Source organism: Pan paniscus, chromosome 6 (genome assembly GCF_029289425.2).
Source record: "Pan paniscus chromosome 6, NHGRI_mPanPan1-v2.0_pri, whole genome shotgun sequence".
NCBI lineage: Eukaryota > Metazoa > Chordata > Mammalia > Primates > Hominidae > Pan > Pan paniscus.
Window position 1 is genome coordinate 81,520,599 of NC_073255.2, and position 22,225 is coordinate 81,542,823.

Consider the following 22,225-nt stretch of genomic DNA (forward strand, 5'->3'; position numbering starts at 1 on the left):
CAGCAGCGGGCAAAGGTGGGCTCTGAAGCAGAGGAGAGGAATTATCAGGAAAAGCTCATTTTCTTCTCCTGTCCTAGGGTTTCACTGATGAAGGCCTCTGGGCCACCCACGTTGGGGGTGGGGGCGGTGAGGACCGCCACCTGCCCGCGGCTCCCCTGCAGCCAGGCCACGCACGCTGTTGCTAGGGCAACCTCCCGGCCAGGCCTGCGGCTGCCGGGAAGCCCCCTCGGGAGCGCGCCCGGGAAGGGCTGTGGGGGCGCTGGCGGGTGCGACGTCAGACCCCCGCCCCTCGGCGGCTGCCGGACCCAGCTCCATTCCCAGCCCCGCCTCCTTCGGTGGGCAGCCGGCCGGAACTCACGAATCAGAGCAGCCGACACATCGTCCGCTCAGCCAATCGTAGCAGATGTGTGATCCCGCCACCTCCCCGGACCCTGGCGGTTGGCGCTGAGTCGGCGACCGCGGGAGACGCTGCTGAGGCGGCTTCGGTTGCGGGTCGGAACGGCGCTGCTCTGCGGGGCCGGTCCAGGCTGGCAGCTGCCGGCGCTTGGCGGTGAGGGCGGGCTCCCGAGTGGACCCCCACCGAAGGCGGTGGGACCAGCGGCTGAGGCCAGGATGCCGTCCAGGCGGCGCGGCGGCTCCTCACTCATCCCAGGTAAGGGGGACGCGGCGCTCGCTGCGGCTCCGCTCCCCTCTCGTCTCCTCACACCCGGCCCTGTGCCCCGTCCTGGCATCCCTTGGCCCCTTGTCGCCTTCTGCTCGGTGCCTCCCGGTTGTCCAACCCCGCCCCTGAGCGCGGAGCCCCGGGTCTGGCCCGTCCGTCCGGCCCCTGCTCCCACGCCCCTTCCCCCATCGCCGGCATTTCCCGGGCTCGGCTTCGCCCCGGCCGCCGGGGCCTCTCCCCTCTGCCCCTTCTCTCCCTTCTCGCAGCCCTGGGACCACGTCCTAGCCCCGCAGTCCCCTGGAATGAGACCCTCGTCTCGCCGGGATCGGACATTTGCCCTCACGTCTACCCCGGCTGCGCTTCTTGAGCTCATCGCCCCATCATCCTACCCGTTGTACGTAGTCCTGTCTGCATAGCAGTCGCCCGCCCAGCTACAGGTGTCCCTGGGTCTTGCCCTTTTGCTCCTAAGCACCTTCCTTTCCCAACTCGCCTCTTCTCCCCTCACTTTGACCACCCACCATCGCAATCTCCTCTTCCTTCTCTTACTCTTAAACCTCCAGACACTTTCCCACTCTCTGCAATGCCAGATCCATCGCTTTTTTTTTTTTTTTTTTTTTGAGAGATGGAGTCTCTTATGTTGCCCAGGCTGGCTTCGAACTCCTGACCTCAAGCTATCCTTCTGCCTCGGCCTCCAAAGTGCTGGGATTACAGGCGTGAGCCACTGCGCCCGGCTCAGATCCATAGTGTAATATCTTCATTCGTCCTTACATGAGCTGCACCCCATAACATGTAAAGTCCCTTGCCCAGAGTCTAGCACACAGTAGGCCTGGCACATGGTGGGTGGTCACGCATGTTAGCCTCTTCCTCCTTCCAGGCGTTTTGTACTTTCCAGATGATGGTAGCAAGAAGTCCAGTGTCCACAGGGATTTGACTCTGCCTGAAGAATGGTATGGGAGATGGCAGGAGAAATTGGTGAACTCCAGTAAAGCGATTAAATGGTCAATTACTTACTGCATTCATTAAGAAGAAACAATTCTGCTATCCGTGCCATGTATTGTTTTATGTTAATTGCCTTTGTAAAGGATTCTTAGGTTGCTAGTCAGCAGGCTTTGCGGTGTAATTACTCCCCATCCCCTCTCCATCCCCATCTGCAGTGTTTGGGTAACTTTCTTTTTAGGAAAGAAAGAGCCCCTACCTCCCAGCTAAAGTGGCATAGTACATAAGCAACGTGGTACGTGTTTATCTATTAGCTGGATAGTCCAGGGAGCTGCAATGAATTTTCATCTTTTAAGATCCAGGAGGAATCAGGATTTGGATTTCCTGGAATCAGCTGCTGTACAGACCAAATATGCTTAAGAATGAAACTTCTGACAAGTCCTCTAAGAGTGAGAGAGGAATTATCCACCCCTCTCCCTCCCCCTCTCCAAACACTCGCTCTTGGAGGAAATAGCGAGTCGATTTTTAAAAAAGAGTAAAATACATTTGACTTTTTAAAATGATAAAAGCATTGTCATTGGCCCTGTACTATTCTTGCCACCTTTGCTCTGATGGTCTCAAGCCTGGACGAATCAGTCAGCTTTTTCTGCTCCTGGGCTCCCAGGGCAGGCTGGCAAAAATCATATAACTAAACTGCTGGGTGCTGTTTCTGCACTTCTGGATCCTGGAGATCCTTTGACTTAACCTGTAGATTCCTCTTATGTCCTAAAATCTAAATGGCTGTTTATGGATCTTTACCATTCTTCTCTGACTCTTTGTCCTACTCTTGCCTTCTCTTCATTGCTTATTTTGCCACTTAACTTCACAGAATAAATTGGTGGGCATCCCTGAACTCTTAAGGAGAGGTCATTTTTGTCTGTGCCTGTCTATACCTGATTTCTAATATCCTTTCCTCTGATCTCAGAAGAAGAGGGGTCTCACTTTCGAAAGCTAACGTCTTTGATCTCTTCCCATATTATTATTTTTTTCTGTTGGATGGTATACATCCTCAGGTTTCCACCATTCAGACCAAAACAAAGCTTTTCTTGATGCTTCCCTTTTCTTTTTTTATTCTTCTCAGATTAACGTGGCATTCCTTAGGGTTTCGTTTTTGTTCTTTTCTCTAATTTCCTTGTGTGATTACACTTCCTTTCATGGCTTCAAATAGCACCTGTATATTTATGGTTTTCGAAGACGTCTATTTAGTCCCCGTTTCTCTTGAACCTCAGGTTCTAATTTTCATCTGCCTACTGCATAGCTGTATGTGGATGCTTGATTACTTCAAATGTGGTTACCTTTTCCTTCCCTTTCTCTCCACCCATAGCCCCCTTTAAGCACATATACAAACATTACTATTTTAAGATCTTTACTCTAGAAACCTTAAAATCATCTTCTTTTCTCCTCACATTAAGTCTAGCATAGATCCTATGGTTGTTGCTACCTCAGATCTTTTTTTTTCCTCTCTTCATAAGATCTTTTTTTTTCTCTCTCTTCATTGCCAGAAGACTGGTTCAGACCTTGGTTATGCTTTTTCTGAACCTCTGGGTCCTGTAGTCTACTTAATCCTCCACGTTGCTGCTGGAATTGGTTCCATTTCTGAACTATCAATCTGATCATGCTGCTTGTTTTCTTTAAAAATTCTCATCAGCTCCCAAACCCTTAGCATGTTGAGCCAGTCCTTCCAGGCCTTCTGTAGCATGGGCGCATCCCCTTCCTGGGCCCTTTGTGATCCAGAGAAAAAAGCAGTAAAGAAACAGACCATTCACTACCGTAAAATCAAGACTGTGACAGAGATGACTACAGGGTGCTCTGGGAGCATCACCCTGGTGAGAGTGAGGACAAGTTTCTGTCTACAGGCACCTAGGACTTTTTCTGACTACCCCTCCTCCTTAGTTTGGGTTAGGTGACTTTTCTTTGTGTTTCCACAGCACCCTGTACATACTTCCATCTCCATTTTTACCACTTACACCATTTTTAGTTTTTTTTTTGTGACACAGTCTTGGTCTGTTGCCCAGGCTGGAGTGCAGTGGTAACATCTTAGTTCGCTGCAACCTCTGCCTCCAGGGTTTGAGTGATTCTCGTACCTCAGCCTTCCGAGTAGCTGGGATTACAGGCGCCTGCCACCACACCCAGCTAATTTTTGTATTTTTAGTAGAGACAGGGTTTCATCATGTTGGACAGGCTGGTCTCAAACTCCTGACCTCAAGCAGTCTGCCTGCCTCAGCCTCCCAAAGTGCTGGGATTACAGGCGTGAGCCACTGTGCCCAGCCCATTTTTACTATTTATAATGTTCTGTTTTCTTATTTTTCTCCCTGACTTGAGAGTGAACCCTTTAAGAGAAAGAGTTGTGTCATATCTCATTGTATCTCCAGTTTCTAGCAAATTGCCAAGTACATAGTGCTCAGTAAACTAAGTTTTCAGAAGAGCTGAATCTAGACAAGGAAAGGTAAGGGGAGATGGGCAGTTTGGAAGAGAAGGTAACATATAGAAAAGTGTGTCATAGGCTAGGCGCGGTGGCTCACGCCTGTAATCCCAGCATTTTGGGAGACTGAGGCAGACGGATCAAGACCATCAAGACCAGCCCGGGCAACATGGTGAAACCCCATCTCTACTAAAAATACAAAAATTAGCCGGGCGTGGTGGTGGGCGCCTGTAATCCCAGCTACTCAGGAGGCTGAGGCAGGAGAATCGCTTGAACCTGGGAGGCAGAGGTTACAGTGAGCTGACTCCAGCCTGGGCAGCAGAGTGAGACTCCATCTCAAAATTAAAGAAAAAAGAAAAATGTGTGATAACCTGGTGCTTTTGGGAAAGAACTGGTAATTTGGAAAGGCTGGAGAATGGGCATAATGAGCAATGAGGCTGGGAAGGTATATGGGAGCTGCTCATGAATGACCTTGTGTGTCCTAACACATAGTCCTGATGATAGCGAGGAACCTTTGAAGGATTTCTTCCTGGGCAGATCTTACAAAGTCTGGCTTGTTCCCATCTCAGGCTTTGTGTCTTGCTGCATGCCTTGCCTTTTGCCTCAGCCATATAAAATCACCTCTATTACCTGAACATGCCTAAATGGCTTTATGTTTCTCTTTCTCCGTGGAATGCGTTTTCCCACTTAGCCACCTGTAGATTATACAGGCTTCTGGTTATCTCTGCAGTAAAGCATTCCCGCATCTGCCTGCAATCCATGTCTCTTCATCTCTACTGTCATTTACTTGTTTACATGTCTTTCTCTACTCTAAGGGTAGGGCTTTGAAATCAGGATGGGTTTTGATTCATGTCTGCATCCCCTACTCTGGCAGGTAACATGAATGAGTATTGTGACCCGGTATATTTTGATTATGTTTATTTATTTTTCTAGAGATGGGGGTCTTGCTATGTTGCCCAGGTTGGTCTTGAACTCCTGGCTTCAGGTAACCCTCTGCCTTGACTTCCCAAAGTGTTGGGATTATGGGTGTGAGTCACTGCGCCTGGCCCCCGGTGTATTTTCAGAAAAATTACTCTGATCTCTGGTAGCATTTTAGAGAACAGGTTAGAGAGGGGCAAGACTAGGTGCACAAAGACCAATAGGTGGTCATTATAGTAATGTAGGTGAAAGATAATGAGGCCAGTGAGGCCAAGGGGTTAGATTTGGGAGTGAATTTGTGGAGTAAGGAGAACTGGTTAGGTGTATAGGTGAGAGAGAGGGAGAAGGAAGGGTCAAGGATGACATACTGAGTTCAGGCTTGGGTGTCTGGGTAATGGTGGTTCTGTTCATCCAGGTAGGAAATACAGGAAAATAAACAAATTTTGAGGGAAAAGGAGGAAGCCAATGATAACATCTTGATGCCCAGGAAATAGCCTGAGAGAGCAGTTGGCCCTAAAGATGGAGATATATATGGAGGGTCTGTGCTAGAATTGAAAGTGAAGTCATCAGAAGTAGGTGAGATTGCCTGGTTCAGTGATTTTCAACATAGGCACTACTTAAAAACCACCTGGGGAGCTTTTAAAGAATGAGGATGGGGGATCGAGGCATCCACAGGGATTCTGTATCATTTGGTCTGGTGCAGGGCCAGACCTTATTACTTTAAAGATGCTTCCCATGAGATGGTGATAGGTATCTAGGACTGAGAACTGGGCTGAGAGCCCAAAGAGGGAGTGATAGAACCCTGAAGAACAATAGTAGTAACTCATCCTTTAAATATCAGGATAGCTGGGTGTGGTGGCTCACACCTGTAATCCCAGAGTTTGGGCAGATTGAGGTGGGAGGATTGCTTGAGACCAGGAGTTTGAGATCAGCCTGGGCAACATAGCAAGATCCCTGTCTCTACAAAATATGAAAAAACTAGCCAGGCACATGTGATGGCACATGCCTGTAGTTCCAGCCATGTAGAAGGCTGAGGCAGGAGGATTGCTTGAGCCCAGGAGTTTGAGGCTGCAGTGAGCTATGATCATGCCATTGCTCTCCAGCCTGAGTGACAGAGTGAGACCCTGTCTGTCTGTCTGTCTGCCTCTATCTCTCACACACACACACACACACACACACACACACACACACACACACCAGGATAAATATTGCCTTTGTTGACATAGTTTCTTGCTTTCCTGGTACTGTGTACATTTACCTATTAAAGGAGTTATCACATTTTATTTAAATTATATCTGCTGGGTCCATTTTTATTTTTATTTTATTTTATTTTATTTTATTTTATTTTATTTTATTTTATTTTTTTTTGAGACGGAGTCTCGCTCTGTCGCCCAGGCTGGAGTGCAGTGGCGCGACCTCGGCTCACTGCAAGCTCCGCCTCCCGGGTTCACACCATTCTCCTGCCTCAGCCTCCCGAGTAGCTGGGACTACAGGCGCCCGCTACCACGCCCAGCTAATTTTTTGTATTTTTAGTAGAGACGGGGTTTCACCGTGTTAGCCAGGATGGTCTCGATCTCCTGACCTCGTGATCCGCCCGCCTCGGCCTCCCAAAGTGCTGGGATTACAGGCATGAGCCACCGCGCCCGGCCTTTTATTTTTTTTTGAGATGGAGTTTCGCTCTTGTTGCCCAGGCTGGAGTGCAATGGCGCAATCTTGGCTCACCGCAACCTCCTCCTCCCAGGTTCAAGCAATTCTCCTGCCTCAGCCTCCTGAGTAGCTGAGATTGCAGGCATGCACCACTACGCCCAGCTAATTTCGTATTTTTAGTAGAGACGGGGTTTCTCCATATTGAGGCTGGTCTCGAACTCCTGACCTCAGGTGATATGCCCGCCTCAGCCTCCCAAAGTGCTGGGATTACAGGCGTGAGCCACCACGCCTGGCTGGTCCATTTTTATAGCTAAGGAATTCCTTGAAGACTGAAACCATGCCTTATTTATCTTTTCATCACGGCCTTGCACAGTACTTGATACATTTTAGAAACTTGATAAAAGTTGGTTGAATAAATCAGTTGATAAGTGGTATAAAACAGAGCTTGAACTCATGATTTTGCAAACTGACCAGCTGTTTCTTTCTTTCCTGCTTAACAAGTCACTGGTCAAATATGCGTAGTCATTCTTGTTTTAAAAACACACAATCTTGCCGGGCGCAGTAGCTCACGCCTGTAATCCCAGCACTTTGGGAGGCCAAGGCAGGGGGATCACGAGGTCAAGAGATGGAGACCATCCTGGTCAACGTGGTGAAACCTGGTCTCTACTAAAAATACAATAATTAGCTGGGCATGGTGGTGGGTGCCTGTAGTCCCAGCTACTCGGGAGGCTGAGGCAGGAGAATCCCTTGAACCCGGGAGGCGGAGGTTGCAGTGAGCCAACATTGCGCCACTGCACTCCAGCCTGGCGACAGAGCAAGACTCTGCCTCAAAAAGAAACAAACAAAAAAACCCCAAAACAATCTTTATAAATTAGAGTGGATTAATATAAATATTATTTGCTCTGTAATGTCTTGGCTTTTAAGGTGGTTAAGCTGTGACAGTTACTACAGAGGTTTATTCAGGCTTTGTCTTTAGAAGATACTATTTAAAATAGACTTTATTTCATACGATTAGGGTATATTGATCTTGTATCTTTTTAAAACAAATAGCTCTTGATTTTAGGCTCATGAGCTTTGGAATTTTTAACTAGAACAAAAACTGTCAATTTGATAAAAGATCTTGAACAGTGGCATAACAATTTCTTTTTAACTAAGAAAATTAAGGAAGTAAGGAATATGCCTTAAGCAAGCCCTATACCTAAATGAATCTCACTGGGATTGGTGATGGGTAGGAAGAAATAAATAATTCCCATGTATTTAAGCACTGTTGTAGGAAGCACCTGTGATTGCTCATATATTGATATCAGTGTATTTTCTTTTCTTTTTTCTTTTTTTTTTTGAGACAGAGTCCTACTCTGTCGCCCAGGCTGGAGTGCAGTGATATGATCTCGGCTCACTGCAACCTTCGTTTCCCGGGTTCAAGAGATTCTCCTGCCTCAGCCTCCCAAGTAGCTGGCATTACAGGCTCCCGCTACCACGCCCAGCTAATTTTTGTATTTTTAGTAGAGACGGGGTTTCACCATGTTGGCCAGGCTGGTCTCGAACGCCTGACCTCAAGTGATTCCCCCACCTTGGCCTCCCAAAGTGCTGAGGTGTGAGCCACTGCGCCCGACCTCAGTGCATTTTGTATTTTCTGATTTCTCAGGGCTTAGATATAAACCATGGAATCTTTTGTTCTTTGTTTTTTCTTAAGATTTTGTCAGCTGTTTCTTTTTATAGGATTTGTGGTTGACAGTTCTTTGCTTTTAACATTTGAGAAATGTTGAGAAACTTTTTTCAGATAAGAAACCCTGTCATTAGAATTCATTTTCTTATAGGTAACATCCTTTCTCCCCAACTGCTTTAGAGGTTTTTTCTTTGTCTTTAGTTTTCAGAAGTTAAATTATGATGTGTCTGCACGAATTTCTTTGGGTTTTTCTGTTTGGAGTTCTCCTAATTTCTTGAGCTGCAGATTCGTCTTTTACATCTGAGAATTTTTCAGTCACTTCTTAGAATAATTTTTCAGTACCACTCTCTGTCTCCTTTCATTCTGTGACTGAATGTTAGATCTTTTGTTACTGTCTCACAGGACGTGAGGCACTATTTTCTTTTAATTTTTTTCCAGTCTTATTTTTTTGTCTGTTGTTTAGATTGGGTAATTCTTGTTTCAAGTTTATTGATTCTTACCTGTGTTATATTCATTCTGCTGTTGAGCTAACCCACCGAGTTATTATTTTGGTTGTTTTTCAGTTCTATAATTTTTATTGGGTTATTTTTTGTCTATTCTACTTCTTTGGTGAGATTTTCTATTTTGTCATTTGTTTAAAGAGTGTATGTAATGGCTTGTTAAAGAATAGGCCGGGCGTGGTGGCTCACGCCTGTAATCCCAGCACTTTGGGAGGCCGAGGCGGGCAGATCACGAGGTCGGGAGATCGAGACCATCCTGGCTAACACGGTGAAACCTCGTCTCTACTAAAAATACAAAAAATTAGCCAGGCTTGGTGGCGGGTGCCTGTAGTCCCAGCTACTTGGGAGGCTGAGGCGCGAACCCAGGAGGCGGAGCTTGCAGTGAGCGGAGATCGTGCCACTGCACTCCAGCCTGGGAGACAGAGACTCCATCTCAAAAAAAAAAAAAAAAGAATAATGGCTACTTTAAAATCTCTGTCAGATCATTCCAACATCTGATTCATCTGTTGCTGGCATCTGTTAATTGTCTTTTCTCGTTCAAATTGTGGTTTTCCTGGTTCTTGCTATGATGAATGACTTTTGACTGTATCTTGGACATTTTGGATATTATATTAGGAGTTATAGATCATATTTAAACTTTATGTTTTAGTAGACAGTCACCTGAGAAGGAGCATGTAGCTCCCAGCCTGCCTTTTGTTTCGTAACAGCTTTATTGAGATATAATTCACATGCCACATGTTCAACCATTTAAAGTGTAAAATTCATTTACTTTTAGTTTATTCATATAGTTGTACATCATTACCACAATCAATTTTAGAACATTTTCACTACCCACAAAAAAACCATACCACACACTCCTTAGCCATTATCCTCAACTCTCCTACTCTTCATCCTCTCCATCCCTAGGCAACCACTAATCTATTTTCTGTCTTTATAGATTCGTATTATATAGAATAGAAATATCTATTTTGAGCACATAATAAAGACAGAATCATATATAATATTGTCCTCCTTTATTTCATTTTTAGAGTAATATATACTATTACCCTATATTAACTATTAATATTTACTAATTTTTTTGTAATTTTAAAGTATTTATAAGTATAAATATAAATTTTATTTATTTATAAATAGTGAGCTGCAATTTATTTTTGTAGTGTTTTTGGTTTCAAAATCCAACTAAAATTGGCTGTATATATAATGAGTTCGGAAGTGTCGTTAAGAATTGGTGTTGCTGGTGCAGTGACTGATACCTGTAATTCCAGCACTTTGAGAGGCCAAGGCAGGCAGATTGCTTGAGCCCAGGGGTTCAAGACCAGCCTGGGTAACATGATGAAAGCCCGTCTCTATAAAAAAATATGAAAATTAGCATGGCATGGCGGCACACACCTGTAGTACCAGCTGCTTGGGAGGCTGAGGCAGGAGGATCTCTTGAACCTGGGAGGGGAGGCGAGATCCTGCCACTGCACTCCAGCCTGGGCGACAGTGTGAGACCCTGCCTAAAAAAAAGCCACCAACAAAAATATATATATAAATATATAATATGCATTTAATATGTTTTTAAATATGTATTATATATTTATATGTATATTTTTGTTGGTTAAAATATATATTTTTATAGATATACATTTTATATATATTATATATTACACTAAATTTATAAGATATGCATTAACTATATAAATATTAATATGTTTTAAATATATATTTAATATATTAATCTATATTATATTAAATATATTTATATATATATGTTTTTTGAGATGGAGTCTCTCTCTGTCACCAGGTTGGAGTGCAGTGGCGCGATCTTGGCTCACTGCAACCTCCGCCTCCCGGGTTCAAGCCATTCTCCTGCCTCAGCCTCCTGAGTAGCTGGAACTACAGGCACGTGCCACCAAGCCTGGCTAATTTTTGTATTTTTAGTAGAGATGGGGTTTCACCATGTTGGCCAGGATGGTCTCCATCTCTTGACCTCGTGATCTGCCCACCTCAACCTCCCCTCCCAAAGTGTTAGGATTACAGGTGTGAGCCACCATACCTGACCCTAATATTATATATATGTATACATATATATATTTTGAGATGCAGCCTTGCTCTGTCGCCCAGGCTGGAGTGAAGTGGCGCGATCTCGGCTCGCTGCAAGCTCTGCCTCTTGGGTTCACACGATTCTCCTTCCTCAGCCTCCTGAGTAGCTGGGACTACAGGTGCCTGCCACCACGCCCAGCTAATTTTTTGTATTTTTAGTAGAGATGGGGTTTCACCATGTTAGCCGGGATGGTCTCGATCTCCTGACCTCGTGATCCGCCCGCGTCGGCCTCCAAAGTGCTGGGATTACAGGCGTGAGCCACCGCGCCCAGCCTCCTAATATATATTTTTAAGAAGAATTAGTGTCAATTTTTTTTTTTAACTTTTGATAGAATTTACTAGTGAAGCCATCTTGTCCTGGTTTTTCTTTTTCTTTTTTTTTTTTTTTTTTTGAGACGGAGTCTCGCTTTGTCGCCCAGGCTGGAGTGCAGTGGCACGATCTCGGCTCACTGCAAGCTCCACCTCCTGGGTTCACGCCATTCTCCTGCCTCAGCCTCCCAAGTAGCTGGGACTACAGGCGCCCGCCACGACGGCTGGCTAATTTTTGTATTTTTAGTAGAGATGGTGTTTCACCGTGTTAGCCAGGATGGTCTCGATCTCCTGACCTTGTGATCCGCCCGCCTTGGCCTCCCAAAGTGCTGGGATGTGAGCCACCGCGCCCGGCCAATGTCCTGGTTTTTCTTTGTGGAAAATTTTAAATTACTCTTTCACTTGCTTTGTTATAGATTTATTCAGATTTTTAATATTTTCTTGAGTCAGTATTAGTAGTTTGTATCTTTTAGAAATTTGTCCATTTTATCTAGGTTACTTTGTTGGATTACGCTTGTTTATGATCACTTTTATTTTTGTAGGGTTGGTAGTTACGTCTCCTTTTCATTACTGATTTTCATAATTTGAGTCTTCTCTCTTTTGTTATTGGTCGGTCTAGCTAAAAGATTGTTAATTTTGCTGATCTTTTCAAAGAACCAGTTTTTGGTTTTGTTGATTTTCTCTGTTCTATTTTCTGTTTTATTTATTTCACTGTAGTCTTTATTATTTCCTTCTTTCTGATGGTTTTGGTCTTGTTTGCTCTTTTTCTTTTCTTTTTTTTTTTGAGACGGAGTCTTGCTCTGTCGCCCAGGCTGGAGTGTAGTGGCGCGATCTTGGCTCACTGCAGCCTCCACCTCCCAGGTTCAAGTGATTCTCCTGCCTCGGCCTCCCGAGTAGCTGGGATTACAGGTGCCTGCCACCACGCCCAGCTAATTTTTGTATTTTTAGTAGAGACGAAGTTTCACCATGTTAGCCAGGATGGTCTCAATCTCGTGACCTCGTGATCTGCGTGCCTCGGCCTCCCAAAGTGCTGGGATTACAGGCGTAAGCCATTGCACCCAGCCCTGTTTGCTCTTTTTCTAGTTTCTTAAGGGAGAAAGTTAGGTTGTTGATTTGCAATCTTTTTTAATACAGGTGTTTACAGCTATAAATTCCCTCATAGCACTGCTTTTGCTGCATCCCATGAGTTTTGTATTTTCAACTCGAAGTATTTTGTAATGTTCCTAATGTTTTCTTTTTTTGCTCATTGGTTATTTAGGAGGGTGGTATTTCATTTCCACATATTTGTAAATTTCCCAAACTTTTTTTTTGGTTATTGTTTTTTAATTTTATTTCATTTTGGTCAGAGAATATACTTTGTATGTTTTCAGTGGTTTAAATATATTGGGACTTGTTCTAAAGCCTAACACATGGTCTACCCTAGAGAAAGTTCCATGTCATTTGAGAACAATATATATTTTGCCATTGTTGCTTGGAGGCTTTTATAGATATTTGTTAGATCTAGTTGATTTGTAGTATTGTAGTCTTCTATTTCCTTGCTGATATTTTGTCTAGTTGCTTTATCCATTAGTGAAAGTGGGATAGTGAGGCCTCGAACTGTTATTGTTAAATTGTCTATTTCTCACTTGAACTCTGTCAGTTTTTGCTTCATGTATTTTAGGGCTCTGTTGTTATTTGCTTATATGTTTATAATTGTATTTTTTTGATGAATTGTTGGATTTTCCCTCTTATAAAATGTCTTTTTTGTCTCTTTTTTGGTAACAATTTTTGTCTTAAAGTGCATTGTATCTGACATTGTATAGTTTGCTGTTTGCATGGTATATCTTTTCCCTTTGTTTTGCTTTCAGCCTGTTTGGTCTTTGAATCTAACACATTATTTATTTATTTATTTGTTTGTTTGTTTGTTTGTTTGAGATGGAGTCTTGCTCTGTCGCCCAGGCTGGAGTGCACTGGTGTGATCTCGGCTCCGCCTCCTGGGTTCAAGCAATTCTCCTGTCTCAGCCTCCCGAGTAGCTGGGACTACAGGCGTGTGCCACCATGCCTGGCTAATTTTTTGTATTTTTAGTAGAGGCGGGGTTTCACCATGTTGACCAGGATGGTTTTGATCTCCTGACTTTGTGATCCGCCCGCCTCGGCCTCGCAAAGTGCTGGGATTACAGGTGTGAGCCACCGCGCCTGGCCTTTTTCTTTTTTTTGAGATGGAGTCTGACCCTGTCGCCCAGGCTGGAGTGAAGTGGCACGATCTTGGCTCACTGTAACCTCTGCCTCCCAGATTCAAGCAATTCTCCTGCCTCAGCCTCCTGAGTAGCTGCGATTACAGGCACCCACCACCATGCCCAGATAATGTTTGTGTTTTATTAGAGACAAGGTGTCACCATGTTGGTCAGGCTGGTCTCAAACCCCTGACCTCAAGTGATCTGCCTGCCTTGGCCTCCCAACATGTTGGGATTATAGGCGTGAGCCACTGTACCCGGTCCCCCTTAAGATTCATTCTAATGTCATTTTCTTCGTGTAGCCTTTTCTGAGCCTGTGGATGTGATCCTGCCTTGAAATGCCTGTATGTCTTTGTTCATGCCTTTTGTATGCTCTTTTTATTATTTTATCATGGCATATATGGTTAGTTTCTTGTCTTCTCTCCTTGCTAAGCTACTAGTTCTTTGAAGGCAGATGATAAATCATACTCATTTATATGCTCATTTAATGTATGTAACATTTAATTGAAATGTATGAGTAAGAATTTTCTACCCTGTAAAAATTAAATAACAGTACATGGTTGTACATATGATATGTTTTTATAATTATTGGAAAGGTATAACAAGACAATGAAAGTTCAGTTTTGCCCACAGAAATTGCTATTATAGGACTGGGCACGGTGGCTCACGCCTGTAATCCCAGCACTTTGGGAGGCTGAGGCGGGGAGATCACAAGGTCAGGATATCAAGACCATTCTGGCTAACACAGGTGAAACCCCATCTCTACTAAAAATACAAAAACGTTAGCTGGGTGTGGTGGCGGGCGCCTGTAGTCCCAGCTACTTGGGTGTCTGAGGCAGGAGAACGGCATGAACTTGGGAGGCGGAGCTTGCAGTGAGCTGCGATTGCACCACTGCACTCCAGCCTGGGTGACAGAGCAAGACTCCATCTCAAAAAAAAAAAAAAATTGTTATTATAGTGTTTTATTTTATTTTATTTTGAGGCAGAGTCTGGCTCTGTCATCTAGGCTGGAGTGTAGTGGTGCAATCTCAGCTCACAGCAACCTCTGCCTCCCCGGTTTAAGCAATTCTTTTGCCTCAGCCTCTTGAGTAGCTGGGACTTCAGGCATGTACCACCACGCCTGGCTAATTTTTTTTTTTTTGTGGTATTTTTAGTAGAGACAGGGTTTTGCCATGTTGGCCATGCTGGTCTCGAACTCCTGACCTCAAGTGATCCACCCGCTTCAGCCTCGCAGAGTGCTGGGATTACAGGCATGAGCCACTGCACCTGGCCATAGCAGTGGTTTCTGATCAAATATTTGATGCCCAGCTTTTCATAGAGAACATCACAAAATTCCAGCTCCAAGTAATTTTGGGCTAGAGGCATAATTTCCCACAACAAACATGGGAAACCTACTTTCATATGAGAGTGACTAGGCTAAAGCAAAACTAAACTGGAAAATGTACAGGAAAGGTAGAGCTATTTGCCAGGCTACTTTCTAGCCTCCGTATATATCTGTTATTTCTTGAGTCCAAATCTAGTTCTCCATTCTTAATCTCTCCCAGATGAAATCTTCAGGGACTTGCAGAAAGTGTGCAAATATGCATCCTGCTCATTTTTATAAGTAAAGCATAATGGCTACATGGATTTATAGTTTTCTTCTGTCATTCTAATTAGATCTGAGGTGGTCATGATAGGACAATTCTGGAGAAAATACAGTTCAAAAGCTGAGTATATTTTTAAAAACTATTTGCTAATGAAAGCCTTATAAATAATAGCAGATGGTCTTAAATTTACTTCATTTGCACCATAATTGTTGCATACCTGGCTTTTTGTTCATGCCAAGCCTAATAATGACTGGGACGTACCATGGTATACAGTCAGACCTGGGTTCCAGCTTGGCAAATAATTTGCCATGTAGCAGTATATTAAGGAAGTTTTTTATTCCTTCTGGGCCTCAGTTTCCTTATGTGTAAAATTCTAGAACAGAAATGTTCCTTCACCTTATGATTCGTTGCAGCAATGTAAGGGATTGCAAAAAAGATTTTGATTCATTCATCAACAAGAGTGCAAAGTGATGATAGAGGCAGATGAAATAGACTGATCAATAAAGGGAGTGGATTAGAAGAGCAAGGGTCAAAGGGAAAAAAAAGGAGGTGAAGTCTGTATTTTTAGTTTTTTTTAAATGTAGTCAAACCGTATTATAACACTGGAACCAGAAGAAAAAACTAATGTTCTAATCCTAGGAAAGCATTAGCTGTCTGGGCTTTTATTGAGAAAGTTTTAGCAGGATCAGTCAATGCACATTTATCAAGTGCTCAATATGCTTGTAGTATATTGTTATATACTATGGAGAAACTGAAAAAGATAAGATATAGTCAATATGTCCCAAGAACTCACAACTAATTATAGAATCTAATTACAGCCATAATTACCTTATTGGCAATCTAAAATTCATTAATTCATTCAAAAGGCTCTAGTTTCAAGGAGCTCACAGCCTACTGGAAAAACAGACAAAGTAACCATGTAGTGTGAGATGTGATATAGGGTAAATACAAGGGCACTAGGAAGGACACCTGTGTCGTATGTGGCAGAGAGCTTTCAGGAAAGCTGCGCAGGAAAGATGGCATTAAAGTGGAATGTTGAAGGATGAGTGAGAGTCATCAGGCAGAGAGACACGCAAAAGCTGCAGTGCATGCGGAGGCTCAAACAAGGAAGGGATGCTTCAGGTGGATGACAGTGGCACTGGGTGAGTGTGTGGGGGTGGTGGGTGGGTGGGTGGTGAAACAGGCTGGGGAGCAGACAAGGGCTGGGTCAGGAACGGCCTTGTACTAACGTTATGGTGAGGACTTTCTAATTTTTTTGAAAAAAGTAGAAAGTTGTGGAAGAGGTTTAAGCAAGGGAGCATCATAAGTATATTTGCATTTTAGAAAGATCGTTCCTGGCTGGGAGCGGTGGCTAACACCTGTAATCCCAATGTTTTGGGAGGCCAAGGTGTGTAGATCACCTGAGGTCAGGAGTTTGAGACCAGACTGGACAACATGGTGAAACCCCGTCTCTACTAAAAATGCAAAAATTAGCTGGGTGTGGTGGCACATGCCTGTAATCCCAGCTACTCGGGAGGCTGAGGCAGGAGAATTGCTTGAACCTGGGAGGTGGAGGTTGCAGTGAGCCGAGATTGTGCCACTGCACTCCAGCCTGGGCAACAGAGTGAGACTCCGTCTTAAAAAAAAAAAAAAAAGATAATTCCTGAGACAAGTTAGTGATTCAACTGATGGAAAGAAGTCAGAACTCAGACCATTTAGGAGGCTGTGGAGTTCATATGAGAAAGGAAGAGGGTGAGGATTAAACTGATTTTTTTTTCGTAATTATCAGCAGGGAAAAAAATTGAGGGAAATCAAGTAAAGGGAGATGAAGGAGGAAGAATTGACAGGACTTTACCAGTTACTCATGGAGAGGTTAAGGGAGAAACTACATAAAGGTTCCCTGGTTTTAAGCTTGAGAATCAGAGAGAAAGTGGTTCATTGACCAATGGAGGAAAGGGAAGAGTAGAAGACATTTACTAGGGAAGGTAGGTTCCATTTAGTGTTCGTTGAGTGTAACATGCCGGTGAACATCCAGATAGAATTGTCCCTTAGCCTTTAAATGATCAAGTCTGAGATTGGGCTAGAAGTCTTGGTTGAGAATCGATTTGAATCATTACAGTGTAAGTGAGAGCTGGCTGCAGATGAAGCAGGGTGAGTGTAGGAGTGTGAGTAAGGGAATGCAGTGCTGTAAATTAATCTTTGGTCACTGCTTTGTGATGTTGCTTTTGAAACATAAGTTTGAATACAGAGTTGACTTTTTAAAATCTGGGCTTTTCTTTTTAGTGTCATTGATTACTGTTAGTATTCTAACAGTTAATATCTGTAGGACTCTTTCTTTCCAAAGACTTGGAAAACTGTTTTTCCTCTCTGCTATGAATTTTGTAATTATTTTATTGATTGCAGAATATCTTTTTGATATTTGAAATTGCAAAGTTTTTTTCATCACTTCCAGATTACTTTCTTTCTGTTTATTCATAGTTCCTTGTTTCATTTTCGATGTTTATTTGTTGACTATTTGCTTTATATCAGATGACTTTATAGGTATTTTAAGGGGATTTAAGAAAGATATCACTAGTTACCTATTCGTCTATAAATTCCTTGCTTAGGCCAAGTGTGGTGGCTCACGCCTGTAATCCCAGCACTTTGGGAGGCCGAGGCAGGTGGATCACAAGGTCAGGAGATTGAGACCATCCTGGCTAACACGGTGAAACCCTGTTATTAAAAAATACAAAAAAAGAATTAGCTGGGCTTGGTGGCAGGCACCTGTAGTCCCAGCTACTGGGGAGGCTGAGGCAGGAGAATGGCATGAACCCCGGGAGGTGGAGCTTGCAGTGAGCTGACATCATGCCACTGCACTCCAGCCTGGGCCACAGAGTGAGACTCCGTTTCAAAAAAAAAAAAAAAAAAATTTCCTTGCTTTGTATTTTATCTGGTGTTCATGTATCTGCTGCATATTAAATAATGAATGGGTTTTAATTTGTGATTTAAAGGAACTTAAATAGTCTAGTGAGGTAAACTAACCACAATACAGTGGTATGTGTGCTTTGAGGTTACAGAAGAGGGAACAATTGATTTTTGTGCAGGAAAGATGAAAAAAGGCAGTCAGGGACAGGTTGACTGAGGAGATGTGTAAAAGAGAGAAAGCGGCATGGTACTGGAGGCAGCACCATGAGCAGAGGCCAGGCGTGGAGGGGTCTGATGTCAATGGGGAATGATTCTCAGGGGGTCAGGCTGCATGGGAGGAGTGCTGGGAGGTGAAGGTAAAGGTGGAAGATGAGCAGGAGACAGTGAAGGAAGGGTGCCCTGGGCCCCTGTTCTTTAAAAGCCCCTTCACATGTTTCCATGTGATTGCCCCAGCAGTGCTGTGAGAGAGAACTTGCAGGTGTCCCTTTTTCCTTTGCATTTTGTCTCCAGTCTGTCTTCTTCCTTTCGTAATTTCTACTCTAATTGCTTGTGAAGAAGGGTTTGATTATCATTATCTCTATTTTGTGGATGACAGAACTGAAGCTTAATGATTTATCTAGTGCCATGTGACTAAGAAAAAACTGATTCCAGACTAGAGCCCAGGTCTTCTGACTCTAATACACCAGGCTTCTTTTACATTAATTCAATGCCATCTTCTCTTCTACTTTTTCTATTCAGTTACTTTTCATTCTAAAGGTTATGAGGGGCTGGGTGTGGTGGTTCATGTTTGTAATTCCAGCACTTTGGGAGGCTGATGTGGGAGGATCACTTGAGGCCAGGGGTTCAAGACCAGCCTGGGCATCATAAGGAGGCCTTGTCTCTACAAAAAAGAAAGAAAGAAAGAAAGAAACAAAAAATTAGCCAGGTATGGTTTGCATGCCCCTGCAGTCCCAGCTACTTAGGAGGCTGAGGTGGGAGGATCACTTGAGCCCAGGAGTTGGAGGCTGCAGTGAGCTATATGCCATTGCACTCCAGCCTGGGTGACAGAGTAAGACCCTGTCTCAAAAAAAAAAAAAAAAAAAGTTACAAGTTTGGTAGAAAAATGGCATAAACTTGAGTTACCGAATAAGAATATATAATTTGAAGAAATTTGCTTTCTTTGTTCCTCATCATGGGTGGTCTAAACAGATTATAAACATCAGCTTGATGAATCTAAAAGATAAATAGTTTAGCCAACAATGACTTCCTGATTTATAGGTCTGAGAAGTTTGGAACTTGGTAACTTCAATTTTTTATTTTGTTTTATTTCATTTTAACTCTTTATTATGAAAAATTTCAAACATATCCAAAATAGAGACAGCTATATTGAGCCCTCAAGTGCCCATCACCCAGCTTCAACAGTGAGCTCATAGCAGTCTAATTTCATATATACCCTCCACACATTCCTGCTCTCAGATATTTCTGAAGCAAAGCCGAGACATCATTTCATTTAACTTGAACCTTTACAGATGTTTTGCTTTAGTTTAACCTGTGCTCCTGTCTCCATTTGTGTTCTAGGCATTAGGTCCAGTTCTTGGTATGGGTTTTTTTGAAGTTCACTGCTCCTTTAAGTAGTGAGTATCAGCTGACTTTCAAAGATTGTCAGCTGTGTATACCATATTCTTCTTGCCATTTGCTACTCGTTAGTGGGTCTGGTGCCAGCCCCTAACGTGCAGCTAGGAAAAGGTGTTCCCATGTTGATGCTCTGACCATGAGCTGACATAAGAATGGCTCTTGCAACAATGGTTTCATTTAGGTCAGATTTGAAGTTTCTACTGCATGGCAAAGCTGTCATTCAAAATCAGTCTCTGTGCATTTATTCATTGGCAAGTTCAAGCATGTGATAAAATTATTTTTCCTTTTGCTAACAGGCTAGAAGTAAATGGAGAAACCAGATACAGACTGGACTTTAGTCAGCAGGCACAGTGGTATTGGCTGTTGCTGTTTGCCACGTTGGTTGGCATCATGAATGGGTATGAGAGGCAAAGAACTAGTGATTAACAAAGGAAAGACAGTTTTTAGGGGCGTTGTTACATTCCTGTAATTTATCTTTTGCTAGGACATGTCCCCAGCATCTCTTTGGACCTAGAATATAGCCATGTTCCTGATTATAACAGCAGGGTGTGGTGAATGTGCTCTTTAGTGTGTGTACCTGGGCCTGTGTGTGTGCACTGGGTGTTGGGCATGGCCTTGCTGGCTGCCGACCTCTGTATCTCTACTTTTGTTGACTGATCCTGTTTTTGGTTAGCAATCTTAGTTTATAAAATTTGCAAATATGTAAGTATAGAAATGTAATGTCAGCACTCTCTTCTCTAAGGCATTATTTCTAGGAGTCTATTTCATTTGGCCTGCTGGGAAAGAGCAGTTCTATTAATAGTGATTCCTCAGATACGTTTATTGCAGTGTTTCAGTGCTTTTTCTCTCCCCTGGAGATAAAACTGAGCCTGAACATTCTGGTATTCTTTTTTTTTTTTTTTTTTTTTTTTTTTTTTTTTTTTTTTTTTGTGAGACGGAGTTTCACTCTTGTTGCCCAGGCTGGAGTGCAATGGCACGATCTTGGCTCACCACAACCTCCACCTCCTGGGTTCAAGCGATTCTCAAGCCTCAGCCTCCTGAGTAGCAGGGATTACAGGCACGCGCCACCACGCCTGGCTAATTTTGTATTTTTAGTAGAGACGGGGTTTCGCCATGTTGGCCAGGCTGGTCTTGAACTCCTGACCTCAGGTGATCCGCCTGCCTTGGCCTCCCAAAGTGCTGGGATTACAGGCATGAACCACCGCACCCGGCCCATTCTGGTATTCTTTTTAGATCAACCTTAGCTCTGTAAATGTCCTAGTTGAGAAAATATTGATCTGTTGTCTGAAAATACAGCAAAGTGGAGTTTAAAAGTAATGGAAAGAGGGCTGGGCACAGTGGCTCACGCCTGTAATCCCAGCGCTTTGGGAGGCTGAGGCGGGTGGATCACCTGAGATCAGGAGTTCAAGGCCAGCCTGGGCAACATGGTGAAACCTCATCTCTACTAAAAATACAAAAATCAGCTGGGCGTGGCGGCACATGCCTGTAATCCCAGCTACTGGGGAGGCTGAGGCAGGAGAATCACTTGAACCCAGAAAGCGGAGGTTGCAGTGAGCCGAGATTGTGCCATTGCACTCCAGCCTGGGTGACAGAGAGAGACTCAGTCTCAATAAATAAATAAATAAATAAAAAGAAATAAAGTAACGGATAGAGGCCATGTTTGTGTGTGTGCATGCACACGCGCACGTGTGTAAACACACATGCACCCTGTGTTTTAGTATATAAGGGTAATGATCAGGCCAGCTTTTACTGTACTTCTTAAATCAAAGGACTACCTTTTTTAGAATTTGAGAAGAATTAGTATGAAGGTGTGAGTGGAGCCTCAAACACTATAGTCTCTTATCTAGAAAAAGGTACTTCCCAGTTTGGTTAGGTACCTGTTTTGTTTTTGTTTTTGTTTTTGAGACGGAGTCTTGCTCTTTCACCCAGGTTGGAGTGCAGTGGTGTGATCTCGACTCACTGCAAGCTCTGCCTCCCAGGTTCACGCCATTCTCCTGTCTCAGCCTCCCGAGTAGCTGGGAATACAGGCGCCCGCCACCACACCTGGCTAATTTTTTGTATTTTTTAGTAGAGACGGGGTTTCACCATGTTAGCCAGGATGGTCTCGATCTCCTGACCTCGTGATCTGCCCGCCTCAGCCTCCCAAAGTGCTGGGATTACAGACGTGAGCCACTGTGCCCCGCCAGGTACCTCTTTTTTTGTAGGCTCAGTATACATTGTGAGCTGGTGCTCTGCTAAGTATGCTCTGGTAGAGGACGGGACATAGGCAAATCTCTGGGCTTCAGGCATTCAACATCTTTTGGACTAAGTAAAATATATATGATTCGATGAATAGTGACCTTTGAAGAATAGTAAGATTTAGAGAAGTCACGAGGAGAATGTGCTACTTGGGCCTCAGTTTGTACATCTGTAAAATGAGAGCATTATACGTAGATGATCTAAAGACCCCTCTTAGGACTGATTCTGCAAGTTAAGAAACATCCAAAGAGAGAAAATTAGGCTTCACAAGCGTAATGAAAACTAATGAGAATGTTTTTGGAGAAGCCAAAATCCCTTTGTTTTCCCTTTTTGGTATCCCTTACAAGGCCTTTGATCATTTACTTGTATTCAGATATCTTGAAGGGCTATGGAACATACTCTCCCCCTATTAATTAACATACATTTAGCGAATGCCTTTTAATGTTTAATTTAAAATACAGCAAAAATTAAAACTTGAAGAGAATCACTCAAATTTGTGTCCGTTGAC

The 22,225-nt window shown here is 43.5% G+C and overlaps 1 protein-coding gene across 4 annotated transcripts in view; it reads left to right on the forward strand.

The window, feature by feature from the left end:
- TPST1 (tyrosylprotein sulfotransferase 1) overlaps positions 1-22,225 on the forward strand; it is a 149,684-nt gene continuing 127,459 nt past the window's right edge. For 2 of the 4 annotated variants that reach the window (XR_010112592.1, XM_008967231.5), the window contains exon 1: positions 513-652. The gene's annotated coding sequence lies outside the window, so the exon portion shown is untranslated. Of the gene's footprint in view, positions 653-22,225 lie in introns of all 4 variants that reach the window. The other 2 variants (XM_034964219.3, XM_003814528.6) reach the window with 2 other exon arrangements.